Source organism: Thermobia domestica, chromosome 16, assembly GCF_964235325.1.
Source record: "Thermobia domestica chromosome 16, izTheDome1.hap1.1, whole genome shotgun sequence".
NCBI classification, from domain to species: Eukaryota; Metazoa; Arthropoda; class Insecta; order Zygentoma; family Lepismatidae; genus Thermobia; species Thermobia domestica.
The window spans coordinates 45,490,499-45,509,632 of NC_137469.1; positions in this window are offsets into that span (position 1 = coordinate 45,490,499).

Consider the following 19,134-nt stretch of genomic DNA (forward strand, 5'->3'; position numbering starts at 1 on the left):
ATGAAAATTTATTAAACTTTTTACAAGAGAAACTAAGTACATTAAATGTTTTAGAAATTAACATGCCTGAAGATGAAATTTGTAAATTAATAAGTAATTTAGTTACTCCCGAAATTCGTAATCTGTTGTTGATACTTAGTGTTCCAAAAACGGTAAATGAATATGTAGATTTTGCGGAAAGTTATGAAATTAATGACAAATATAAACAAGATTATAAAAATGTAGTTAAAAGTGAAAAGGTTTGTTTACCACGGGTAAAAACTCCTCTTAGAAGTGCCAGGACAAATTATATGCCAACACCTTTTAATAGACAGAATAGACTGAGTTATCAATATTTAAATGAAAATAAAACCGGAGTTCATAGTGCGTACTCTCATAGTGCAAGGGAAGATCATGGAAGCTTATTACAATTGCCCATCAGTATATGCCATACTTTATATCCCTGTATAATAGATACTGGCTCGACTCTATGCTTAATTGAAAACAGTGTTTTAGAAGAAATCCGTACGAAATGCAAGCCTAAAATAAAACAAGTAAATTACTCTGTGACCATCATGCAAGGGAATGAGTTGTTAGTGCGTGAGTTGGTGCAACTTATTTTCTTTATACACGGTGTCCGTTTTACGGCGTGGTTTGGAGTTGTTAACCATCCAAAATTAAAATTATCATTGGGTCTAGACTTTTTACGGGATAATTACGCCCATATAAATATAAACGCTCGAGAACTTCTTTTTGAGAAATTGAAAATGCAAGTAAAGTTACAACCTTTTGAGAATAACCTAGTTGGTATGAACAGTGATCTGTGCGCTTTCCAATATTATTTCAGGCCTACTCGGAGAGATCCCAGACACCATGGCGCCAGAGTTTGTGATCGATTCGAGGGGACTAGGTCTGAAGGTGCAGCTTTACAATATGGTGGCAGTTCTTTTTCCTGTAACCTGACAACACCAACCCAAACCAGCAAGGCTAAGCAGTTTCCAAGGAGGTCTCGACGTTATGGCAACCAGACCAAGCAGACAACCAGTGGCGTAGGCGAGTCCAGGAGTAGGGCAGAGAACCGTACTAAGGCAAAGACCAAGGAGACAGTTGCACTTGAGAATACTGATACTGCTGTTTATGAAGATGTTCCACCTGGCACGAGAATCTTTAATCCATTGTATAAGGAGGCAGATAAAGAGGGAGATGGAGAAGAAGCATTAAAAGGTAGTGTAAATTTTGAAAATATTTATGATGAAAGGTTAATACCTTATGTTAAACAATTACTTAATGATTACAAAGAAGTAATAACCGATAAGTTAGGGCATGTTCGTGATTATTTATATGAAATTCAATTAACAGATCCTTCACCAAGCATTACTCAACCATATATGATTCCTAAATATAAAATGAAAGAACTTGATTTGTTTTTAGATAAATTAATAGAACAGGGTGTTATTGAAGAAATAAATAGTAGCCCATATATTTCCCCTTGCTTCCTTGTTACTAATCGAGATCAATCCAAGAGATTAGTGATCAATTATGGCCAAATTAATTCTAAATTGTTATTGACTGGATTTCCGAGTCCGAACTTAGAATCTATCATATCTAATATAGGTAAACACCATCTGTATACATTAATTGATGTCCGATCCGCATTTCATCAATTGGAGATTAAACCTGAGTGTAGGAATATAACAGCATTTGCTACACCAAATAGATTATTACAGTATTGTCGCCTACCGATGGGGATGGCAGTTTCACCATTCGTTTTGTCCAGTTTAATGCATAAGATCTTTCGTGATATAGAAGGGGATTATTTAGATATTTACTGTGATGACTTAATAATTCACTCGGATAGTGTTGAAAAACATAAAGAAATTTTAGAAAAAGTGTTAAAAAGGTTGAAAGATTGGGGGATTACTATTAGTCCACACAAAGCTCAGTTTATGAAATCAAAAGTGAAAATATTAGGATATGAATTCTCTAATGGTCAAATGAGAATAGATGATGAGAGAGTAAGAGCGATTAAAGAAATACCCAGACCGAAAAATAAACGTGCCTTAAACAGAATGTTGGGATTTCTTAATTATTATCTTAGATATGTAAAAGATTATTCAGAACTTTTGAGTCCATTATATGCTATGAGATCACCTACGGTTCCATTTATCTGGGGGAAGGAGGAAGATGAATTATTGGAGAAAATTAAGGAAGCTATTATTAACCATATTGTTCTTAAAGTGCCAGATATGAATGCGCCCTTCGTTATACATGTCGATGCTTCCACCAAAAATTATGGTGCTATATTAAGCCAGTACGATGGTGATGGAAAACTTAGACCTGTTTACTTTTTGAGTAAACGTGTTCCTCCATCAGATTGGTCGAAAAGCGTTTTTGATCTTGAACTTTCTAGTTTAGTTCATGCGCTTGATAAATTTGACATGTATCTTCATAAGAAATTCACAATTTATTGTGATAATTCAGCCTTGACGTGGATACTTAAAAATCATAAACGTCAAAGAAAATACAGCTCTCTTATTGAAAAGGTGAGTCGATATCAATTTGATATTATTCACTTGCGGAGTGAGCGCAATATGGCAGATTTTCTAACTAGGATGCATAATTATATCGATTATACACCTCCTTCATCAGATATAGTGGAAATTGATAAGGTGGATGATAAAGAAGTACACTTGAATTTTGTTAATTTCTGGAATAATCCTTTCTTTCATAAGCCATTAGGAGATCATCAACGAGAGGACCCTAATTTAAATACTATAATACAAGAATTAGAAAGGGGACAGGTAAAGGAACCTTATGTTCTTAAAAATGGTATCCTTCTGAAGAAAACTAAAGGTAAACAATATGGAGGTTTAAGAGCTGTTGTACCAGAGTCTCTTAAGTATAGTGTGATTAAATTTCATCATCAAGACCCTGTAGGTGGAGGACATAGTGGGGTCCAACGAACGATAGCAAAAGTAGCTATACGTTATACTTTTCCTAATTTATTCCAAGAAATTAGAGATTTTGTTCAGAGATGTACGACTTGTCAGCTATGTAGGGATAGGAATAGACTTCCTTATGGTACCTACTATACTCAGAAAGAGAAATATCCTAATAATTCTCTATTTTTAGATGTAATGGGGCCTTGGCCTATCAGTAATGGGTTTAAATATGTATTAGTCTTAACCGATGGTTTTTCTAGATTTGTCATTATCGAACCTCTTAGGAATTTGAGTTCAAAGTCTATATGTTTGAAATTAGATAAAATATTTTATTCTTACGGATTTCCAAATAAGGTGATTCATGACAATGCTGGATATCTGCAAAGCGATTATTTCAAACATTATCTATTTAGTTTAGGCATTAAAAACATTTGTACTACTCCTTATTCCATGTCAAGCAATTTAACAGAAAGACAAAATAAAAATATAAAATTAATTTTGAAAACCTATATTTATAAAAATCAAACTAAGTGGTCTAAGTATATTTATCAAGTCCAGTACACATTAAATAGTAGTGAAAATTCTGTAACTCGTAAAACTCCAAGTGAGGTATACTTAGGAAGAAAGATGTTTAATCCTTTAGATGTAAACTGGATTTTAGATCTAGGAATTCTTGAAAGTACTCCAGATAAAGCTGAGATGAGTAAAACTATTGTAGATAATATTGAATTGGCCTGGAAAAGGAAAGAGAAATTGTATTCTAGAAAACATAGAGATATAGATTTACCTATTGGAGAAAAAGTATTGGTTAAGAAAGTAACTAAATCTTCTTTGGAAAAACGTTATCAACCTAAATTAGATAGCCAATATCAGGGTCCGTTCGAAATTATGAGCTATCCAACAAAGAACACAGTGTGGTTACAACTTGTAGCTGATAAGAAAGTAAAGATTAAACGTCATGTCAGTTTCATAAAGAAATTTTATCCAGCAAGAGAAAATAATAATGAAAATAATAATGGAAATTAAGAAAATATGTACAGATTCTGTAATAATTGTAATCCACTTCACTATTAATATATGTTATGTGTTATATATATTTGTGTACTGTGCTCTGTTTGTACAATTCTGCAGGTTCGGAATTGGGTGTTTCTGGCCAGGGCTGTGTTCGCTGTGTTTGCTGTGTTTGTCCGAGAGAACCTTCCCATAGAAGAATGGATTTAAATCAGGACCAACAGGTGGATAGGCAAGAACAATACCGTCATCAATCCTGTTATCTTTCTGCAGTTATGGTGCGTGCTTCGTCGATTGGACAATGAACTAAAAGGAGCTCCGAAACAACTAACGATTTGTTTGTGAAGAATTTCCATCGGTGAGTTCGTTCCATTATTCTTTACTGCATGCCGTGCATGGAAGATGAACTTACTTCGAAATGTTAAATAACTTTTTGTTTAATTAAATCACCCGGAGAGGGGGGAAATTTAATATGAGACATTTCAAAGAAGTTCAAAAAAAAAAAAAAAGAATTTGAAAACTCTCGATCAGCTGATTAGTTAAATAAACTTGTATATGGAAACATTGGCTCTGTAGGTCAATGTCATGGTTTTGATATTCGTTTGTTCAAAGTGACTAAAACGCCATCTATCTTTTGTATTCTACCCGTACCTATTACGTTTCCTTTAGATTGAAACATGAGGTAAGCAGGGGTAGGAGCTTAGAAATTGTGTCCGTTAAATTGATAACTAGTTAAATGTGATTTCGGAATAGTGATTGGATAATAATGCTCCTACACAGAAAGTAGCCGGATTAATTAAGTGTAAATTTATGTAAGTGCCATTGATATGCAGCTCGTCAGGAAATTGTAAGTACAAAATTTTAATCTATTTTTTTTTCTTTCCATTTCGGCCCAACTGTTACAACTTTTTGGTGAGTGTATGTCTTTGGTCACTAATTTAATATATATATATTGTTATATTTGGGGATTAAATTTAATTTGTGTAGATATTTGATATATGAAACCTGTCAAAAGTACAACCAGTAAAATTAATTTAGAATATAAAGTAGTGGAATGCGAATGTATAAAAATTTCCGGACTACTATTCAAATTGGGAAAGGGTTCAAGTTAATATTGAGCAATGTTGTTTTGTGTTAGCGCAGTTGTATTGTTATTGTTGAATTTATTTAAATGTTGAAGAAATTATACAATAAATTGTTCGAGTTGAAGTATATTTATAATTTTCACGAAAAGGATTACTTGCCCAACCTACTCCGCATTAAGGGGAATCCTAAAATACCCTTTCATAGGTAGTGGATTACTTGGTAACAAGACTGCCGCTACAAATTGTTCATTTTGTTTATTTTACTCGTACCTTTTATATTTTTTTAAGTAATATACAGTTAAATATGGTATTCACTATTAGAAAACTCTCCAAACAGAATCAACATACGGCCAGTTTCTCAGTGCAGAATGTTGCTAACTTGCTGAGGAGTTTAGATGAATAAAGACTGCGTATTGGTAAAGCATTCGTCTGCAAAATAACGGTTACGGATTAGGGATGGCCAGAACCGGTTCCTAATGGAACTGGTTTTCTGCTCTGAACGGATCCGGTTCTGGAACCGGGTTTTCGGATCCAGGTGTGTAACCAGTTCCGGAACCGGTTCTGGAAACCTGATCTCCAAGAACCGGTTCCGCCGGAACCGGAACTTTTTGGCCATCCTTATTACGTAGGACAGGTGGGGGTTAATCGGATCAGTCAAAAACAACCCTTGTGATTGGACGTTAAAAGAATATTCTTTGCGTCGACGTGGAGCGCATTGTAGTACCTCCTCTCAGAAGAAATGGGTACTCACTGAAAACGCCGTTGATTTGGCGCCAGAAGAATTCAAGACAGCATTGTTTAGGGACGTGTGTTCTTTGAGTGGTAGAAAAAAATAGCAAATGTGAATAGCAGTTTGCCGCGTGAGAAGTATACCCTTTTATATTACGCGTTTTTTTGCCGCGAATGAAAAATATGCGAACAGGGTTGCTGTGCAACTGAAGAAACAAAACCCCTTGTGACTCTTGTCGTGTTGTGGTGGTTGCAATGGAGAGACGCAAAAAGTGTCTTCTAATCGCCTTGTTAAGACAGAGAGAAAGAAAAAAAACCGTTTACCCTTTTTTCAGAGAAGTGGTATCTTGGAGATTTTTCTATACTGTTTCCACAATTGATAGACTTGAGCAAAATAGCGGCCAGGTTCTGGATATTTAAAATACCATCCCGATATTCAACTATTGTGACTGGGAAAACCAGGATAAAGTCTAGGAACAGTCAACACTCAACCACTGAACCCAAGGCTGGTCTGTAGGTATTATTATTATTATTATTATTATTATTATTATTATAGCTATAGTATTTCGGGTTTATTCCTTTGTTTTAAGCGTTCCGACTATTGACTCGAGTCTCTTTAAAGCACTGCTCTAGTCCTTGAATTTAAGGGACTATTCAAGGAATTACACCCATAGAAGTGTTAAAAGTTATAAAATATATTAAATACGGTATATTTATCAAATATCACATAATCAAAGTGATGCTAAGGTACAGTATTATTACTAAAATCCGGATTACGAATTTTTGTGTAACAAAATATATATAGCAAAATAGTACATAAATATATAGCAAAAGACTATAAAATATGCAATATTGTTGAAATATATTTCAATTTTGGAGCGCATGAAATTTATAGAATTACAAACTCATTTGCCCAGCGCTGCTCGCACATACGTATATCCCAATCTTCTATTAAATTAAAAAAAATTGATTTGATTTGGACTCTTTTTAATCAACAACCTATGGATTCGACACTTCGGTAGTATCGGTCGTTTTCGATTATTTTTACATATTATTTTTTCCCATATAGTGTATGTAATAAGTTTGGTTAAAAGCACTCCAGGTGTTCTAAGCTAGAACATAACCACATTCACAAACGCACTCCACACACACACACACACACACACACATATATATATATATATATATATATATATATATATATATATATACGTAAAACACACACACATCCATAGTATCGCAACCACTCCCTACTCTTTCCTGGCAACACTTGCTACCTCCCCCAACACCCAAGCGGTAATCCGCCGCCTATATGTAAAGAGCTCTATTGCAATATCTCGCTTCGCTATACGCGGCAATCTGCCGCGCCGCTTTCTAGCAGGCGGCTGTTTTTCCTCGCCGCGAAAATTTGCGGCGACAGCCGCACATATATGAAAAGCTCCATTGCTTGCAATGTCTTTCTACCCTGCGCGGCAATTCGCCGCTAAATGGGAAAGGGCTGTTACCATCGGGAGTGATTGATATTTTTGTTGTTGTTGTTATTGTTTTATACAAACGCGTAAAGTGTAATGTGTACTGTGACGCAGAGGCGGACTGGGCCGCCCGGATACCCGGAAATTTCCGGGTGAGCCCTGCTCTCTGCAAAATAAATGAAGATATTGCTCAGTTATAACTAATTCAAAACTCCGTTCTCATTCATAGTAACCACTGTCGTAACTAAGGGCCCCGCTGTGATAGCGAAGAAGAGGCACTAGGGAAAGGTGCCCCTGCCCAATCCGTAGCCTTGTTTGTTGAAAAATCAATAAGACAATTTAAAAAAAAAAAGTCTCAACAATATATGTAAGTTATTAACTCAAAAATGTAATCTCGTCCATAAATTACATATTCATTAATGTGATGTGCAATCGATAATATACAAAGAGCACGGAGTTGATTGTCCTAGGGTAAGGAAACTGTGTTATACATGGAGCTGTTGGAGGCATGGTGGATACAAATTATGGTCCAGGGGTCAGAAAAATGGTTTGAAGCCTCAGAAATCGGGCCCCGAAGTTTCGATCTTGGATACCTTCTATTCACCAATAAAATATGTAATTCTTGGACATGGGAGGTGGCAATGGAAAGGTCGTGGTTCCCTGAGCACAGCGGTGATGTTACAAATCAAGCCCGGGACCTGATGTGCCCAGGTATCGGACCCCGAAAGCATAGAGTCAGGTCCCTTCTACTCACTAATGAAGCATGGAGTTTTGGAACGTGTGTAGTTGTATTGGAAAAGGTCGGTTTCCTTTGACCACTCCGGTGATGTCGTAAATCTGGCCCGGGATCCGAAGCCCAAGAAATCTGGTCCCAAATGATGTTCAGGCCATATTCTCCATGCTTATTTTGCTCACAAAAGTAAGTTTGATTATTATCGTGCCTGAACGTTATTCAACCGAACATTACAAAACATAGTGATGCTGTATATTAGTAAGGAACAGCGGAATATATTTGATATCGAACAGAAGGGGCCTGAGCCCAAACATGTGTGGCCCGAAATTTTGGGTTTCGAGCCACGGAACCTATTTCTAAGATCACTGCTGTGCTCAAGGGACCCGGTTCTTTGGAAACCCACAACCCACGTTTACAACTCCATGTCTAACATGGTTTCCTTACTGTAGGAGGATCTTCATGAAATATTTTCCATGTTCTTATCCAAGAGTTTCAAAAAGACATTACAAAGCTGTGTGAATGAACAGGACATTAGATTGTTATAATTTCTTTTTATCGTATATTTAAAGTATACGGGAAATAATGAACTCCAATAGAATCGCACCACTCCTTTCTTGCAAATGTTTATTTTTTAACTTGTGATTTTTATTTCGAGTCGATAAAGAGAAATTGGGATAGCTAGATGGGGTTTGCGATTCGGTATACCTAACAATATGTCACGAATATTGACGGAGGTTCATTTGCGAATATGGAGGCACTTGGTACTTAGGAAATTATGCCTTTAAAAATATAAGCTGAATCTTTTTTAAATACAATCTTGCGTATCACTATCAGAGAAACATTTCACAGGAAATATTTAATTATTAAGCTTAATATCTTGAAGATATTTCACTTTTTCTCACGTTGTTTTTACTATTTATCATTTATTTTTATATTTATCATCTATGTATTGCAAATCCACCTGGATACGTTCTTTACTCAAATTTCTATAGCTGTCGGAGCTACCTATTTTGCATCTCTTTTCATATCAAATTATTTTCACAGCGTTTCTTTATCCTAGATATGCCCAATTTCGGAATTTTTACTTTTAGGAATTGTAACCTACCCAAGTTTCATAATAAAATAAAATATTGTAAAGAGAAAAAAAATGTGAGATGAAACTCCGGCTTACTGCAAAGCTGGTTAATTCTCTCTGAATTGGAAGCACTGTATAAGTAACCTTGACTGTTGGTTGCGCGAGTTTCGTGTCGTTCGAGATGACGTCACGTTGGTACCGAGGTTTTCGCTCTAAGCTAAGAGCTCGGCACAGCGCTACAAATGAGGTGAGTGAGATAGGTCGTTTAAAAATATCAAACAAATAATGGGTCTTTAAAACGTTTTCCGTATAAGTGAATCTTTCTTTATTTACTTCTTTAAATACTATAACGGACGCTGACTATTGAGTTTTATTCAGATTTTGACAGTACTATCTGTTATTTATGGAAGTATTATTTTCTAAAAACAGAGAAAGAAAAGAAAAGAAAAATAACATAGTTAAACGTATTGTAACTTAAATGGTTTTGGTAGGCATACTTGAGCCTCAGTTAAAACATGTTGATTCTTTTTTTTTTTTTCTTGCAAGTTATATTAAAGTCGCTAGTCAGGAATTGAATATACTACGTTACGAAAAATTCTCAGGTAAATGGAGACTTTAAAATGAATGATAGATTTCCTAGAACTTTTAAGAGAAGAAAAAAAGGAATAGGAAACTACAAAAATTAAATTATATAAAATGTTAAAACTATGCAGAAAATAAAAAAAATATTCATATTAAACTTAATGACACAACAGAAAGAGCTGTTTGTGCAATAGGTAGAAGCGTGAGAACTGTTGCTGAAATTGGTAGTTTTTCATTTAACCATGTTATTCAAAATACTTGATAAACCCATACTAATGACCAGTGAGTATGTTCAAGACACTGACGCGTTCAAGATGCTCCTTTCCCTCTTACAAGGAACCCTAGGTATCGAACAGAGTCCTTCCCGGCGGGAGCTCATGTGGTTCGGATTCCACGTTAATCAGTAGGTCCACGTCTCATATAGCCTCGCTGCTGAAAGGGACGCTAAACTAAAATCAACTCAACTCAACGAACAGAGTCCGATGTTCATAATACTTTGTATATAGAGAGAGTGCCTCGGGAAATTCACAGAGCTAAAGTTTTAGCTGCAGTGTCCTAGACGTTGAGCCACTATAGTCCGCGTCACCCGAATTGGCGTGTAGCACCAGCCAATAAACTCGCAGTGCGCTGTTACTAAACCTTCAGGAAGGAATCTAATCACTTACGTTTGTCCACAAATACGAACAAAATAAATTATGAATGATTAGATTTCTCCCTGAAGGTTTACCAACAGCGCACTGCGAGTTTATTGGCTAATTCCACACGCCAATTCGGGTGACGCGGACTATAGGGCTCGAGAAAGATCAAAAGTGCAACGTCAGTAGGCTACATTAAGGACATGGTGATAAAATGCACGTTTTGTTTTAAAACTGGTCACTGTAACTACACGAAGTGAGAATATATGGATATGAGATGGTAGAAATGATCTGTTAAATATAATAAAAAGAATATCCGCTATCTTGAAAGAGGCCATATTGAAGCTGGTGCGACTGGTGTAAATGAGAAGAGGATCACGCGATGCATCAATTTGAACGTAAATAGACGCAAAAACCTGTAGGTGAAGTCTGTTGTAGGACTACATTATTCCTGTGACTCTGGTAGAGTAGTTTATGTAAAAGATGAGCGAAGTGTATCTCATGACATTCAGAAGGGCATGAAGCGCTTGAGTGGGATCAGTGTTCCTAGATAAACCGAGCGAAATATAATTGTAGCACTACTTGATTTGTGTCAGAGACAACATGTAGGTAATTGGTGTGGATAAGCTGATAGGGTGTGTTCAATCTTCATAATAATGCCATGGTTGGCATACACTTGTAACTATTTATTATTTTTCCATTAATTCGAACAGAAATCAGAAACAGAATTGTTCTACAAGAAAAGACAACAAAAAGAAAATGTTCTTTACAGAATATATTTGCTGATGACAAATTATACTACAAATCTATATCTCGTATAAATGTATGGTCATTTTGTGTCTTTACAATGACCAGTGTTAATAAAAAAACGTGAATTTTCTCACTATGTCCTTAATGTACTGACATTCCACGTTTGACCTTTCTTGAGCCCTAGTGTCCCAACGTTTTGGATACTGAAGCTACAATTTTAGTTATGCGAGTTTCCCAAGGCACTCTCTCTATATCAGTGTTGCCACAGACCTAGCTCTGAAATGGTCTAAAAAAAAAAATAGTACCAAATTGAAACAAAAAGGGCTGAATTCATTATTTTATACCAGGGTAATGCATAGCTCTATAACACAAAACTAAAAGAGGTAAAGTTCCGTAACACTCCCCCGCCCCTCTTTCATGAGTCCAAATCAAGAAATTGTTCTTTTTAAAAATTACTTTTTAAAAAACATTCAAATAGGAAGACCTCGAACAACCGTCAAGATGAAACTTTTCTCGCAGGTAGGAAGTATAACAAAGGCCCCAAATTAAAAGGGAAAACAGTTACCATTTCGGTATGTATTGTATGGAAACCAAACGCGCCTTTATTTCAAAGTGACCAATAAACCAATACAACGGTATTATGACCATATATGAAAAATATATAACACGAGGAACAAATCAATCACCTCCGAGTTCGTGTGCAAACAGTAGCCTACGTTATAATAAAATATTAAAATATAAATTATTGCACTTCATTCTATCTTATTTCAGACAGAAGGAGGATCATAGACTGTAAGAAGAATAGGGTCTATAACGTAAGTAAACTGAGATTTCTAATTGACAGTTTTGAATATGTGACAACTGTGTGTTACATGGTGCTGAATTGCGTAGAGTTGTACCAACTTTTTCACAAAAGATGATGAAAATGCCAGCGTTGTACCAACGGGCCGATGAATGACAAATAGGGCTGAATTTGGTACAATTGTACCAAGTGTGGTAACACTGCTCTATATACAAAGTTTCATGAACATCGGGCTTTGATTGATACCTAAGTTTCCATGTTAGTATAATACATTAAAAATAGATTCCACTAATATTCAGTAAAATGTATTTGTGATCCCCAGTAATAAGACTTGCCCTATGATTTATCACAGGTATTCTTTGTATTACGAAAGAAAGTTATTCCCCACAAGTTTCTTTTAATCTGATATAAGATTTCAATATGGCGGGTAGTTAGAGAATCGAACTCAACGCTCGTGGGGTCTTGTATGCTTTTATTTTATGAGTATTTACGCAGTGTATAAATAAGTTATTAACACTGAATAATACATGAATAAGTACGTATAAATACACTTTTTTCTCTGAAAGCAGAATATAAAATCTTGATTATCATATTGTTGAGATAAAAGAGAATAGCTGCAAATACGACGATCAAGTATTCCATCTTCAACTATTGTATTCTTCTTTTGAGAGGAGGATTGCTCCTCGTCAGCGTAACCAGTGAAACAAGCGTCTAACATTTTCTAGCTTTACCGAGCGAAGTAGCTCAAGTGGTAGAGCGTTGGCTTCGCATTCGGGAGATCGTGGGTTCGATTCCCGCTACCGACCATCCTGACTGGGGATTTCCATGGTTTCCCTCCATCGTACCAGGCAAATGTCGGGATAGTTCCTAACAGGCCCTGGCCGAAACCTTCCCAAATCCTTTCCATTGTTATTGTTGTTGTTAGATAACCAGTGTAAAATTGTCTCTGGGCTGTATCTGGTGATAGTTAGGTTAAGAAATAGAATTTAACATCTGGGAGTGGAAAGCATTAAAAAGGAAAAAGATTCCTCAAGTTGTTTATTTTTAATAAGTTATTGAGCTTCTGCTTAGTCAAATGGTTAGCACATGCGACTACTACGTGGTCCCTGTTTCTACTCTCAATTGCATTACTAATATTTTCTAGCTTTAACCCATCATAATGAATGGTGCGGGTGCTTGAGTAATGCACTTTCTTTTCATCGAGCGAGCTGATGAGACCTACGTTAACTTCTTCTCTTCGATTCTGCCCCAGTTGTGGGCCTGCCTCTGTTCTATAGTATGCTAAATTCAAGTGTTCTTGATGCATTTACAACGGTATGTTGTATTCTTTATTGTATACTTGTATTTCTTTATTGTATACTCGTATTTGCTTCGAGCATTTGTAAATGCACGTAAACATGAACCTGAAACATAAGAGGAAACACCTTGGCATATTTCTTTCTCGTTGGCAGCAACACGGTCGCATTACTAGGTGAAAGTAATATAGTGCGAGAGTGTTTCCTCTCGACGTTTCTCCCATTGTGCGCTTGTTTGAATGCAGTTACAACCAACCCCTGTTTCCATATCAAATTTTGCAGATGACCCCATTGGAGATATTCACGATACGCCACTGATATCGCTACTATTTTTATTGCATTCTACACAGAAAACTTGGTAGTTCAATTGTTTGTTTGACGGCTCTATGTGCATTATTAGATGAGATAAAGGCCTGTTACGGGTAGTCAGATACAAGTCTGCAACAACGCCTCTAGCGGCTAAATGGGAAAGGATATGACAAAGTTTGTCCTCTAAAAGTTGCATTTAATGTCCTTTCGAACGATCCAACAGTTACACCACTTTCCATTTCAAATTTTGAATTTTCCCCCCGCTGTAGGTATTCACGAGACGCCACTGGTCTCGCTACTATTTTATTGCATTCTACACGTACAATTTTGTAATGCAATTTTTTGTTTGAAGGCTCTACGTGCAGTGTTAGCTGTGATATAGGCCTGGTACGTTCTTATTGAATCACCCGGTATATATATATATATAGAATGATAGATAGATAAATATATTAGTCCAATCTAATAAATTTAGTGATAATATGTTTTAGGTCTTCCTGTTTCATCAATACCAGCGTGAAAGCGGCACATGTATCGTACCTGCACGATAACAACACATCATATATATACACACACACACAGATGTATTGATATGGTCAGAATGTATTTTAAATTTGCTTGCTATAATGTTTATCATTCAAGAACGCTCTCTTAACGTTTAAAATTGAATTTGATCGCAATATATATTCAAAAAATATCAACATAGGTGGGAAATATTGAGAAAATGAAATTTATATATGTTTAATGGAATTCACCGTTGGCAAAATATCATGATATTTTGGTTACTAGCAAGTATTTTTTTTTAAAAAAAAACTTTTCAATAACATTTTTTTTACTAGCATGAAACATTTTGTTCTAGTACGAAACAATTTGATCAATGCGCCACACGAAACTTTTCATTTCATTGTACAAAATCCCTGAGGCCTTACACTTTACGTATGAAAACATCAAATGGAATATTGCAAAGATAAAATTGACATAAATTTATTTTAATAGTATGTATTCATTTCATTACGTTCAATATATGTATCACATTGAAAACAAAATGCAATAATATTTATTATATTCATTTTGTAAATTATTTCGTTATTAATGCAAGTATTATGAGGGTCACTATTATGAACGTCACTGTTTGAAGTGTTTCGAGTGTCACTTTGAGGACATGTATGACGCTATTGAAAATATGTTTGTCACTATTAGAAGAATTAAATCACAATAGATACAATATGTTACTCTTTATGACAATTTGTTAATATCATACAGGATGTCCCAAAATGATCTTTCGAACTTTGATGGCGTGTAAGTCAGAAATGGGGATAAATAGAAGGGTGCAGTTTTGGGCTAATATTTGCACACGCCTTAATGTTTAGTGGCTGTTTAACAGGGTCCAATGTGTGCTTCATCTGTAGGACGCAGGGCATCTAATCGATATTGCAGTTTCGCCCACGTCCGGAATAGCATGTCCTCTGTGACGTGTTGAAGTGCTGCGCAGATGCGAGCTCGCAGTTCTTGCACGTCCCCCACTGGGCTCTTGTAAACCAGATTCTTCACAAAGAAGCAAAGAAAACATCTAGTGTGGTTAAGTCCAAAGATCTTGGGTGCCAGGCAATATTTCTTCTTCGACCAGTCCAATGACCTGGAAACGTGTCGTACAAATCCGAATGATCAAGCCCAAGTGAAAAGAGGCACCATCCTGCAGCAGGAAATCAGTCTCAGGTGTTTAACCTATGGAAATTCAAACTGATCCAACATGTCCAGATAAACAGTAACAACGATTGACGCTTCTGCAAAAAAGAAAAGTCCAACAATATAGTCAAGAAGCAGACCATACCACACGTTTACTTTTGGACTGTTGCGGAAAATTTCCCGGCTTACATCGGATTTCTCCGAGTCCCATATCTGCACGTTGTGTCAGTTTACCATCCCGGACACATGAAAGCACGCTTCGTCCAAGAACATCATCTTTGTCAGAAAGTATGTTCTCGTCAATTCATCTCAGAATCTCAATTGTAAATTCTTTGCACTCTGCTCAATCTTGCCAAATTGTAATATCAATCGCCCGGCAACTGTTCTATTGCTATTGCCAATGAGCGAGGGTGTGACAACAAAGATGTAGCCAGTGAGCGGTAGGCCTAAAAATACCGACACATTTTGAACATCTACTAGCTTCATCTGCCATTATGTCGTAAATTCTGACTTGTTGTGACTAGTACACACTGAGATTTAGGAAACTAACACTACCTACTGAGCAAAACATTCACCCCTTTCTAGACTATCAGATATATCTAAACTATCAGAACCGTCTGTTGAAAACACAGTCCGCCCAAACTCACAATTTTTTCCAACTTCTATTGCCTAGAAGAATCAACTTTCGGCATCTTGAAATACTGAAACGCACATAAAGACCAGTCAGTTCTGTATCAAGCACGCCTGACATTCACAATAACTGCCCACCTAGATACTTCTTGAAAGCAAGCATCTTCGTTTGTCATTCCAAGAACCGAACACTGCTTCAAAATTCTAAGAACTGAATACGCACTAGCATCCCACTTGTCACACTCCAACGGGAATAGACCACTTATTATCAGACACCGAGATCGCTTGGCCAGATAAGAGCGACTCAGATCTGTGGTATGCTGTCATCAGCGTTGCCAATGTGTGTGTAATTGCACAAAATGTGTGCAATTTTGGCCTGTTTGTGCATTTTGTATGTAATATCAATCTGTGTGCATTTTGAGTGTAATTTGGCACAATTAAAAATTTTGATCATTGATGATTTTTACGAAGTTCCTTTCATTTAAATATTCATTATTTCCACCATTCCCCCCCCCCCTGAAAATTGCCTTCTAAAAACCACTAGCTCCAACGCCTGACTCCAGGCCAGCGCAATAAAACCACAGAGAAAATAACAAGTTATTTGTTATTATTGTTAATCTCTTGTTATTTTCTCTACAGTATGATAAAACCTATCTTGCTGCCTTGGTACCTCACTTCTTGTTTTTTAGAGGTGGGTGTCATGACATCCCCAAGCAAAGACGCTTTGTTCAAGCAAGCAATGTGAATGAATGTTGACCCTCGATGTTGGCCAAAACATGAGGCGGAGGTGATAAGAAGTCTTGTCTTCTCACCACTTGTGAAGAAAATGCCATTTTGCAAACAGATGAACGGAAGAGTGGCCGATGTCCAATTAAAAATATTAAGTACGTTGAAAGCAATGGCGCAGACTTTCCAAGATTAATGTGTTTGCTTATCAATGGCGGGTCATATTAGCCTATATGTTTTCAGGGAAGGCTCGATGTTTGATTGATTTACTTTTAGTTAAATATTTTATGAACATTGTCATAAAGGCCTGTGCTATGAGAAAGTAAAATATATCGGTACTATAAGGATAAATTGGGGCTGCCCTAGCTCAGTCGGTAACACGACTGATTTAAACGCAAGAGAAACTGGTTCAAACCCGGGTTCCAGCTAAAAATCTTGTGGGTTCGCCACATAATAATAATAATAATAATAATAATAATAATAATAATAATAATAATAATAATAATAGTAAATCAAGCGTTGAATCCCTGAACAATGGATGGCCAATGTACAGTCATGTCCAAAATGATTGTCGCATATCTATAATGGTCGTGTTGTGCGAATATAATTGGATAATAAACTCGCAAGGTACTTCTAGTACTGTTACTATGTGTATAATCGGGAAATGTATATTTGTGCTAAATTTCATAGAAAAAATTATAAATACGAAAATTAGAATGTCCATCAAAACGTTGCTAAATGGACAAGAATTTTTTTTTTTCATTATATTGTTCTTATTTACAGATCTTTTGACATGAAATTTACCACATACACGTCTCTGCCGATTATACACATAGTAAGAGTGTTAAATGCACCCTGCGATATCATTATCCAAATATATTCGCACAACAAGCCTGTTATAGATATGTGACAATCATTTTGGACATTAGTGTACGTATAGATATGTACGTCATTAGACATAATATACATATAGATAGGTAGTTATCAGTAGCGTAGCGTGGTATTCCGAAAGGGGGATCCCAAAGTTAGTCACTTGTCTGATATAATAAAATACAATGCAATGCATGTTGAATGTGTATTTTGCTTAACAAGTGAAAAGATCCACTATGCAACAAATGTTTCGATGACTCATGTTTTAGAGGTTTCTTCATGAAATTACCCAAATCAAAAATACCGTTTGAACACCAGTCCGACTCCTTTGCCCCAAACATAATGCAGACGAAACATAACATTTTATTCCCTACAGAACACCCAGAAAGCCAAGAAAACCTATCATCATACCACGAAGACTGAAATATTTGCGACTGATTGCTAGTTGTCGTTTTTATGGAAAGCTTTGGGGTAGGTCGTATCCCTTTCAGAGAGCAGCGCTGCTCGTAAGTCAACCGAGATATGGTAGTTGTTAACAAAAAAATAAATTAAATTTGTGTCTGGTACTGTTATCGTAGTCATCATTTGCTAAAAGTTAGTAAGGTACTATACCTTGTAGCCGCCGAACACTTTCCACAGCTTTGTCTCTTAGTTATACGTGTAATTTTCTTCATACTACAGTAAAACAATAAAACAAATATTCATTTCAAATCACAACGCAAATATATATATATATATATATATATATATATATATATATATATATATATATATATATATATATATATATATATATATATACCGCCAATTTTTCTTGACGGTATAATGTCCCATGTTGCTAATCAAAAGCATAAATCTAGTACAGAACGCAAGGACATAGCCAGGGAGAGGTGAGCCAATAATTTATCACAAGAAAGGAGTGTAAAGCCATGTTCATTAAACAACTTGCAGAAGCTTTATATTTAGCACGGCATAATTTGCAACCATCCCATACGATTACACAACACAAATAGAAGATTAACAGGCTGAGTCTGTTCATTAAGGCCCGCAACCAGCCATTAAAGTTTAGGAGAGAGGCACAAATATGCTAGGGGGTCCAATCGTCACAATTCTGGATCTCTTTTATCAATAACTACTCTTAATAATTAGGAGGCCAAAACATTTAGGGGCCCAGGTTCCCGTAATTGCACGCCTGGTGGGGCATACAGTAGCAAATGTGTAGATTACGTTAGACGCCAATAAGCAATTGTCTCAGCTCCTTTTCTGCCACTAGCATTGTGACGAGAAAAACCGGCTCCACTTTTGTATAAATATTGTTTTCAGTATAATTCCCTTTATTTCTTTCTCGTGGGCAGCTTCTTTCTCCGCAGCTTCTTCAATCTCGTTTTTTTTTTTTTTCTTTCTTAAATGTCACCCCTAGAAATTTGTCATCTTGGGTCCGGACCTCAGGTGCCCGTTCGTAAAAATGGGCCTGAGTGTTTATATCATTTGAAGATACAAATAGAAAGTACTTAAAGCAACTCTAGGGGCCTATTTCTGTGTATCTTCTTCACTGTCAGATATCCAGATACGGAAGAGCACAAGTAAACTTTGTGAAGGGCAGAGGGTGGCCTACCGGATCGGTGACCGTGATTTTACAGAATGAATTATAGTTATGCTTGTTTGTGTATGTGAGTCCTCTCAAAGAATATCTGTCTACATTCTGGGACATGATATGTATTTATTATGTAGATTATTAGTTTGCCTTTAATTACTATTACAATTACGATGCATATAATTACGATTAAAGCATATCTATTTTTATATATCACTTACATAAGCGACAT